We start from the raw sequence: 10316 nt of genomic DNA, 5'->3' as shown, positions 1-10316 counted from the left end.
CGGATCTTCAACCTCCATTCATCAGTCTTCCGAGCATAGGGCTTGCGGGGGTTGTGGCGATTCAGGGCACATTTCTAGATTTTTCCCTCATGCTAGACAGAGTGGGGCTCAGCAGTATTCCAGGTTTCAAGCTCCGAGGACTCTGGCGTCTACTGGTACCAGGGATGGTTCTTCAGGGAGGGGTGGTGCTCAGTCAGGTTGTGGTGATTTTCAGTCATCGAGAGGATGACACCGGTCCGGGAGAGGTGGTACTCATGGCTCCAGAGGTGGGGCACAGTCTGTTCAGAGCGGCCGGGGTGGCATGCAGTGTTATGCTTTTTCGGGTAGACCAAAAGTAGAGGCTTCAGATACTGTGATCTCAGGTACTATTTATGCTCGTTGTCGGCCGGCTTCGGTTTTATTTGATCCGGGGTATACTTATTCATATGTGTCTACTTATCACTCTGTGGGTTGGGATTTGACTTGTGACCATCTTGACCTGCCTATATATGTGTCTACTCCGATTGGGGATTCTGTGTTGGTTGATAGAGTCTATCGAAATTGTCTGGTTACTATTATGGGGTATGACACATGGGTAGATTTGATGATCCTGGACATGTTAGACTTTGACATTATACTGAGCATGACTTGGTTATCTCCATATCACGCCATCTTGGACTGTCATGCCAAGACTGTTACTTTGGCCATGCCCGGGATTCCTAGATTAGAGTGGAAGGGTACTTCTAGCCCTGCCCCGAGAAAGATTATTTCATACCTTCGTGCGAAGAAGCTGGTGGATAAGGGTTGCTTAGCTTATTTGGCGCATGTTCGTGATACTAGTGCAAATTCCCCGCCTCTTTAGTCTGTGCCAGTGCTTTGTGAGTTTTCGGAGGTGTTTTCCTACCGATTTGTTGGGTATGCCGCCTGATCGTGATATCGATTTTGTATAGATTTGGAGTCGGGCACTCGTCCTATCTTTATTGCACCTTATAGGATGGCGCCGGCTGAGTTGAGAGAATTGAAGGATCAACTTCATGATCTTCTGAACAAGGGAATTATTAGACCGAGTGTCTCCCCTTGGAATGATCCCGTGCTATTTGTGAAGAAGAAATATGTTACCATAAGGATGTGTATTGACTACCGACAGCTGAACAAGGTGACCATTAGCAATAAATACCCTATTCCTCGCATCAATGATCTATTTGACATGCTTCAGGGTGCTTTTGTGTTTTCAAAGATTGACTTGAGATCGGGCTACCATCAGTTGAAGATTCGGGCCGAGATATTCCTAAGACGGCCTTTAGGACTCGTTATGGTCACTATGAGTTCTTTGTGATGTCTTTCGGGCTTACGAATGCCCCGGCAACTTTGATGACTTTGATGAATGGAATTTTCAAGCCATACATGGACTCTTTCGTTATTGTCTTCATTGATGATATTCTGGTGTACTCAAAGAGCCGTGAGGAGCATGAGCATCACTTGAGGATTGTCCTTTGTTTATTCAAAGAGAAGGAGCTTTATGCAAAATTTTCTAAGTGTGAATTTTTTATGGAGTCGGTGGAATTCTTGGGCCATGTTGTCACGAAGGAGGGGATCATGGTTGATCCCAAAAAGATCGAGGCAGTTAGAGATTGGCCGAGGCCCACGACTGTGACTGAGATTTGTAGCTTTGTGGGGTTGGCCAATTATTATCGTCGATTCATGAAGGGGTGTGCTGCTATTGCATCACCTATGAAAAGATTGACTCTGAAGGAGGTTCCTTTCCAGTGGTCTGCTGGTTGCGAGGAGAGATTTTAAAAGCTCAAGGCTTTGTTGACTGCGGCTCCAATTTTGGCACTGCCCGTGGAGGGGAAGGAGTACACTGTTTATTGTGATGCATCCCGTATTGGTTTGGGTGTTGTGTTGATGCAGGAGGGCAAGTTCATCGCCTATGCCTCGAGACAGTTGAAGATTCATGAGAGAAACTACCCTACGCATTATTTAGAGTTGTTGACTGTAGTCTTCGCCTTGAAGATCTGGAGGCATTATTTATATGGGGTTCGTTGTGAGGTGTTCACTGATCATCGTAGTTTGCAGTATGTGTTTACTCAGAGAGATCTAAATTCCAGGCAGCGTAGATGGATGGAACTCCTGAAGGATTATGATATTACCATACTTTACCATCCAGGTAAGGCGAATGTGGTGGCAGATGTCTTGAGTCGCAAGGTGGTGAGTAGGGGTAGCTTGGCGAGATTGGTTGTGTCTGAGAATCTTTTAGCCATGGAGGTTCAGACTCTAGCTAACCGTCTTGCCCGATTGGATCTTTCACATCTGATTTGAGTATTTGCTTGTCTCGAGGCGAGGTCGTCTCTCTTGGAGGAGATTAGGACTAGACAGTTTGAGGACCCTCAGTTATGTAAGATTCATGGCAAGGTGTTGCGAGGTGAGGCCAAGGAGGCCATGCTTGATAGTGAGGGGGTGTTGAGGATAAAGGGATGGCTATGCGTTCCTCGGGTCGGTGATTTCGTTCATGTGATACTAGAGGAAGCTCATAGCTGCAGTTATTCTATTCATCCTGGTACTACCAAGATGTATCATGATTTGAGGCAGCACTATTGGTAAGGTCGGATGAAGCGTGATATTGCAGACTTTGTGGTTCGATGTGGAAATTGTCAACAGGTTAAGTATGAGCACCAGAGACCCGGTGGTGTGCTTCAAAGGATGCCCATTCCTGAGTGGAAGTGGGAGAGGATAGCCATGGACTTTATTGTGGGTCTTCCGAAGACCTTAGGTAAGTTTGGCTCTGTATGGGTTATTGTGGATAGGTTGACCAAGTCCACGTATTTCATCCCGGTTCAGGTTACTTATAATGCGGAGAGGTTGGCCAAAATCTACATTCGTGAGATAGTGCGGTTGCACGGGGTTCCTATTTCTATTATCTCTGATCGAAGCAGTCAGTTTACTTCCCATTTCAGGCAGAGATTACAGGCAGAATTGGGTACTCAGTTGGATCTTAGTACCGCATTTCACCCCCAGACTGACGGACAGTCCGAGAGGACTATCCAAGTACTCGAGCACATGTTGAGAGCTTATGTTATCGATTTCGGTGGTCACTAGGACCAATTTCTGCCTTGCTGAGTTCGCGTACAACAACCGTTACCATTCCGGTATTGACATGGCTCCGTTTGAGGCTTTGTATGGGAGGAGTTGTCGTTCTCCTATCGAGTGGTTTGATGCTTTTGAGGTTCGACCATGGGGTACAGATCTGTTAAGAGAATCATTGGATAAAGTGAAGCTTATTCAGGAAACGCTTATGGCAGCCTAGAGTAGACAAAAGATGTATGCGGACCGGAAGGTCCGAAATAAGACATTTATGGTGGGGGAGCAGGTCTTGTTGAAGGTTTCACCCATAAAGGGTGTTATGAGATTTGGGAATAGGGGAAAGTTGAGTCCCAGATATATTGGCCCATTTGAGATCGTTCTTCGTATTGGTAAGGTCGCATATGAGTTGGCCTTGCCACCAGGCATGTCGGGTGTCCATCCAGTTTTCATGTTTCTATGTTAAAGAAGTACCATTCAGACGGGTCTTATATCATTCGCTAGGATTCGGTGTGGTTAGATGAGAATCTATCATATGAGGAAGAGCCTATAGCAATATTGGATAGGCAGGTTAGAAAATTACGAACCAAAGAGATACCCTCCGTGAAAGTTCAATGGAAGGATTGTCCGGTGGAGGAATCTACTAGGGAGATCGAGGCGGATATACGAAGTAGGTATCCTCAGTTGTTTGGCGGTTAATGTATTATCTCCCACCCATTTTCTTTTTGTCGCTCGAGGAGGAGCGATTGTTTGATTGGTATCTGATGTAACGACCCATTTGGTCGTTTAGCACTTTTTGAGCTAATATTCCTAAACAACTTTTTCGTGGTCTTATTTTTGTGTTTATAGCTTGCGGTAATGGGTGACTCGATCATTTAATTGACGGGTAAATTTTTGTATATATATTTATTTACCGTGTGTGAATAGTTTATTCATAGGAATATTATTTGCACCCATATAAGGTATAAGTTGGTAAACATATTATTTGACGGAGCGGGTAAATTTTAAATTAGACAAAGTGGTTACGGAAATAAATGAATTAAGGAAGCTACTGTGATAAAGAATCAGACTAGGCCCACATATATTTTCCTTGTTGGCCCATCTGTGGAAGACCTAATATATAAAGTCTTAATTCAGTAATTGCATAGAAAAGAAAGGGTCTAGGGGCAGTTGGAAATACAAAGGGTCTAGGGGCAGTTAGAAATACACCGCGCACGAACTTTGCACATCAAGGGAAAACATAACTGTTTGTAGGTATATTATTTAACCCAAGTCGCGCGATTATTGAATTGAATTGTTGTACTAGTAGTAATTTAAATAAGGTAATCATTAGGTTAATGATTAGGATACATGTTTGGCTAATAATTGAGAAAATGGTAGGGGAATGTTGCATTGTTATGGGTATTACGTATGTTGCAGTGTATTTTTGAGGGATACTATTTTAATATTATTTATGGGATTGAAGTCATTGTCTACTTTGGGTTCTACTGGTTTCTAATTTTTATGGAGGGAGTAATAATTTTGGGTCAATAATGGATAGTACTATGTCTGTGTGTAATGTAGTAAACCCATATATGGTGTTTTGTATTACATAGCCTTGCATATCTTGCAAAATCCATTTCTTGCTTATATTATCGTAACACTATCAGATTTGTTTTGGTAAACATACACCAATGTAACCTTTTTTTTTCTTCTGAACTTTCATACTTCAGTGACCATATTTTCGTTTAGCCATAAAATTGGGTACACATGTTTTGCTTATGTATTTGAATATAATACTATTGATAGTCAGTGTATAATGCATTATATGTAGTTAAGTACTAGATGTATGGAATTGTATATACACCTTTAAATTCACGGTATTTGAGTTGTGGAAGTTAGATTTTAATCCGAAGTTATGATTTTGGGGTAATTAAAGGTTTTGAGTCCTAGTCTTAAGAATTGAGAATTTATGATTTGAGAGTTCATTATGGATGACATTGGCTAATTTTCGGGATATATAACCCTTCAGTTATGAATGAAACTATTTTTTTAAGAATATTCCAGTTTTACCCTTATGGATCCGTGGTCACTTTTTGGGGTGTACTTTCGGGTTTTGGATACAAGTATAGAAATATGGGTGTCCTTAGATTCGTATTCTAATGTAGATCGCATATTTGATATATTTTGATTGTTCAGAGAATCTACGCAAAGGAAAGGCATTGGTTTGATTATGCATGGCACTCGCTCGACATTGAGGTAGGTTACGGCTTATCTTTTTAGTTGGACTTCAATTAGCGAAACATATGTATAGTTAGATACTGTCGGAGAAAGCATGTACGCTTTCGTGTATGAAGTTAGGATGGACTAGGTTGGTATTGTTGACTGATTTGTGGGCTTGTAGCCTTATATGGTTGTGTTGTGACTTGATTAGAAGTGATGATAAGGAAGAGAGTATACGAGGCCCGAGGTCTTTACCGGGATCGTTAGAGTGGTACATGGACTTCGCGGGTCCCCTATGGGTCATGGCTGTTAGGCGACGATCTACACCGCCATAGCATGTGTGTACGGGCATTGCATTGCATTGTAGTGTATTGCCTTGCGTTGCATAGTCATTCTTCATATCATCCTTTTATGCCTTGGATTCTGTATATGTCTTTCTATATTTGGACTGGTATATTAGATTGTGATTTACACTTGTACTTGATTGCGAGCATGTCTATTCTTCAGTTTCTTCCTGTGTATATGTTAGTTAATTGTTGTCGGCCTATGATACCTACCAGTACTTGTGTTTGTAATGACCCTACCTTGCTGCATTCTTTTTGAGTGCAGAGTACAAGATTGGTACCACTTCTGTACCTCGACACTGATCGCGAGGCTATCTACGGAGTTTGCTAGGGTGAGCTTATTGGATGAGTCCGCCGCTCCTGGAACTCCATCTTTACTACTTGTCTTACTTTGATCCTTAGACAATATTTCTAGTTTTGAGACTCATGTATTATTCAGACACGTTGAGTAGTGTCTTTTCTACTATTTCTGACCATTTTCCTTGGGTTGTTTTTAGAATTGGAAATTCCGTACTTGGTATTTATAATATATGTTAGACTCTTAATTACTTCCGCTTTATTTATTAATTATTATTGTATATTTTATTAAGGGAAGGGTTCTCCTACCAAGGTGGGATATGGTAGGTGCCCGCATGACTTAGTGGTATTTGGGTCGTGACAGTGGGTGGTGCTGGGTCGGGTCCTTATGGGACTGGGCCTGGCCGAATTAAAAGAGAAATAAAGAGGAGGTTGTTATATACATTCACATATATATGATATACATATATACACATGTATATCCGTGTATATGTGTGTATCTATGAGAAAGGTCTTGACACTATATTAATAAATGGCCACAATTAGGAGAGTCAATTAATTTAAACCCCCTACTTGTGGTCAAACATGATTAATCAACCAATAAATCCAACTAATAAACATGGACAATTATGTAAATGAACGTAAGCTGAAAATATAGCCTTAATTGACTTTAAGCCATGAAATCCGACATTTCAATTATGGCCATAATTAGCCTATTCCATCCATTAAAGACTACTTTTTCAATAATGACCTCAATTGACTTAAACCATGAATTTGGATATTTCAAATAAGGACAGGGTTAACAAATTAAAACAACTAGAGGCTAATTTTATAATAATGATCCTAATTGACTAAACCCGTGAAAATAGGCTATTTCAATTAAAGTCAGAATTAACCAACAATTGATTATCTCAATTGTGACCCCAATTAATCATTTAGTGAGCAATTTATGAAATTAACCACAATTAAGTACTTGATTAATTATGATTAACTCAAAAAATTGTACCAATGCAAATTGAATATGCAAAATTAAGAATCGAGGGGTAAAAATGATTAATTCATTAAATTAATCAGACTTCTTGAATTAAACGGTGTCAAATGCTTGCTAATTGATTTCTCTGATAATTTTTTCAATTGAATAAATAATTGCTTTAAATTACCTTCTTGCTTAATTTTAGCAAATGGTCTACATTAATTATAAACAATGTGTAAATTAATTTCTAAATGATCTTATGGAGTTATTTTGCGAAATGAAATGGCAAAATATTATCTAAATAATTTTATAAAATCATTTTGACTTGTAGAAAATATACATTTCACTCTATTTGATATCCAAGGACTCGGGGTAATCAAAATAAATTATGGGAGATAAAAAATTAGGTGTCAACACATAGGACTTTACCTTTACGGGGTCCTATTAACCCCCTAAAATTTATAAAAGTGGAATAAATACCACCTTAGTTGCTGACGTAGCTCACATAGCCTAATGAGTAGCTAATGGTGTGTTACATGCTCTCTATACATATATTTTATCATTAAAAATATTTTCTCTCTCCTTTTCTTTACCATTAAAATATTCTCTTTTCCTTACTTTATCAATGGAGCTTTTTATCTCCTTTCTATCCATCTTAATAGCAACTTCTCTCTCTCTCTCTCTCTCTCTCTCTCTCTCTCTCTCTCTCTCTCTCTTTCTCACACACACACACACACACTGTACTTTTATTTTGGTAAGGCTAATCGTGCCGGTTAAGGCTTTTGAATCCGAAGAATTTTTAGTTGTGAAGATGGAGAAGAAGTGGAGGTAAAAGAAGGAAATTTCGTTAGGGTTTAGGGTTTCAGACTATTTACAAAAATGAGAAGAAGCGGAAAATGAAGTTGATCTACTGAGGAGAGAAGTGGTCATCGGAACCCTAGGCGTTGGCGAGAACGTCGATGAGTTTGAAAAAGCTACAATACAAGATATTGTTTCTCCGCTTGTTTTTTGAAATTCTGTCTTTTGTGTGTGATTTTTTTGGTGACTGCTGCTAAACATCCTTTAAATGTTTGATAGAAAACTGGAAATCAACCTAGAATTCTGATCGGACTTTTGAATCAATTATAAGAATGTCGACAAAATACCCAACATTTGACCAGCGATTTCGAACACCGGCTGGAATTCCAACAAGGAACACGCACCCCAACCCTTAAATCTAGCTTCCTGATGTAGCAATTCAATAGATGATGATGATGATGATGATGATGAGTCTAAGATATCGCTTTAAGTTTTGTTGTTAGTTAGTTATGTGTACTAATTAAGTGCAAAGTGTCCAATTTAAAAAGACATATGTCCATATTAATCAGATTTGAACTTACTTTTTGCCTTTCACGTGCTTTCAAGAGAGTGTGCACACTCTCTATGCTACATCAATAGTTAAGGTGTTATTTATTCCACTTTTATAAAGTTTAGGGAGGTAATAGAACCTCCGTAAAAGTAAAGTGTCTCGGGAATTTCAGTTAAAGTTTAGGGGGGTAATTATACCTTATCCTTTTTTCAGCAAAAAAATAGCAAGACCTCCAAAACATTCCACAAAAAAAGTAATTTGTCTTCTCTATCACACAAATCTTAGTTGTTGTTGACCCATAACAACCGTTGCTCCTCCACCAATCATCTCTGCTATGCAAAAAAAATTATCAAAGTTCTCTCCCATAAAATTCTTTCTGCGTCATCATCCCACCTGCCGACTTTACCTATTTCTTTTCTCTTCACTGTAGTTTTCTTTTTCGCCGGAGTTCTCTCTCATGGCTTTTACAACTTCTTCTCTTTTGTTCTTTACAAAACAAAAATAGGTCAAATTGAAAAGAAAGATGAATAGAAGAAAACCTTAAGGTCTTGGGAGAAGTCTATGGCTCCAGCGAAGGGCCGGGGGGGGGGGGGGGGGGGAGGGGAGAAAGCATGGGGAGAACGAAGGAAGTGAAGGAGAGAAGAAGTAAAGTGATTCCCAGGTAGGGATCACGAACATGAGTTGTCCTTCTTCTCTGAAAGGAAAGGAGAAGAAAGAAAGTTGGTGCAGTAGAAAAAGAAAGTATGCTACCCTCAAATATACACTCTAGATGATATCGAAGCGGAGTTCTCGAGGTAGTAGTCAATCCGATGTAGCTAGGCATCAGAAGACAAGTAAACATGAATTTGGACCATTTTTTTATTTGTGCATGTCATCCTTACAAAGAGGCCATGATAATCTTCTCTGTATCATTTCACTTTTATCGGATGTCTTTGGTAAATAAGGATTACAGTTAGGTTATACAATCTTTAATTATTTGTTTTTGAAAGATAATTTACATATTCAGAAATTACATAAAAGTACGATAAGTCACACTAATTTTTTAAACAAGTTAACAATAAAACTTAATAAAAAAATGGGGCCCCAAAAATTTGGGAGCCTAAAGTCATTGCTTTAGTGGCTTTGGCCTTGAGTCGGTCCTGAGTGCTAGAAAGAGACCAAACTATGACCCTAGAATCAAGGATCTCCTATTTCCCTAAACTGCTGTATTTTGAAAAGTATTGTTATGTTTGATAATTTTAAAACTGGTAATTAAGGCTTCTTTTTTGTCACATAGCGTAGAATTCTCTAAAAATTAATTATCAATGTGGAATACCGTGAATTTAATATATTAAAATTTAAAACTTTTAGAAAAGTAAACAAGTTACAATAGGTAGAAATGATGTTCATGTAAAAAAGAGGAAGGATTTTAAAAATGACAAAACTAAATGCACACAAAACATGACAAAACAAATTCCATTTATCATATACCGGAAGAAGAAACACATTTCTCAAAAGAGGTCAAGCACAAAAATTATTTTTTCAAAGTACTTCTCTGAAAAGGTATTACTATAATAGTCTTTTTCAAAATAAACAGTTTTTGCTGAAAGAATGTAGCAACCCGTTAGGTCTTTTTTTTTTTAATTCCCGTTGACCCTTCCCTAGCTTCAATAGAGTACATTTGACTTGAAGGGATGGGTGGCGTGGTTCCTAAGGCATTCAGATGTGATTTGAGTGAAAAAATGGAGTGGAAATTTGTAAGTGTTGGTTAACCAAAGTCAACATCGGGAGTAAATGAGTATTTTTGGAAGTTTCACTGATTCCATTAGGTTTGAAATGCCGATTATGATTTGGTAGGGCAGTCGGTTCGGTTCCCAAGGGAATCTAGGTTATTTTGGTCATTTGATTGGAATTCTAGTTTTAAAGCATTTGGGGTTGATCGGGTAGAGAGGACCTCTTTTAGAAACTCTGAGTGTGTGAGTGAGTTCGTAACGTGTTACATAGCTAAAATACATACTTGGTTTGTATCCGGGAGGTCCGAAATGAGTCTTGGGTTTTTGGAGTGAAATAGTAAAAACTAGATTTTTCTTGTTCAATACTTTCTGGTTTCATTCCT

General features: G+C 38.9%; 1 non-coding gene across 1 annotated transcript; it reads right to left on the bottom strand.

The window, feature by feature from the left end:
- Positions 1-9060: 9060 nt before the first annotated feature.
- LOC132642953 (U6 spliceosomal RNA) lies at positions 9061-9164 on the bottom strand. Its single transcript, XR_009583423.1, has one exon. It is a non-coding gene; the product is annotated as a U6 spliceosomal RNA (small nuclear RNA).
- Between the last annotated feature and the right edge of the window lie 1152 nt (positions 9165-10316).

Source organism: Lycium barbarum, chromosome 5 (genome assembly GCF_019175385.1).
Source record: "Lycium barbarum isolate Lr01 chromosome 5, ASM1917538v2, whole genome shotgun sequence".
Classification (NCBI taxonomy): domain Eukaryota; kingdom Viridiplantae; phylum Streptophyta; class Magnoliopsida; order Solanales; family Solanaceae; genus Lycium; species Lycium barbarum.
The sequence above is the reverse complement of the archived record's forward strand: the minus strand, read 5'-3'. Positions and strand labels throughout refer to the sequence as shown.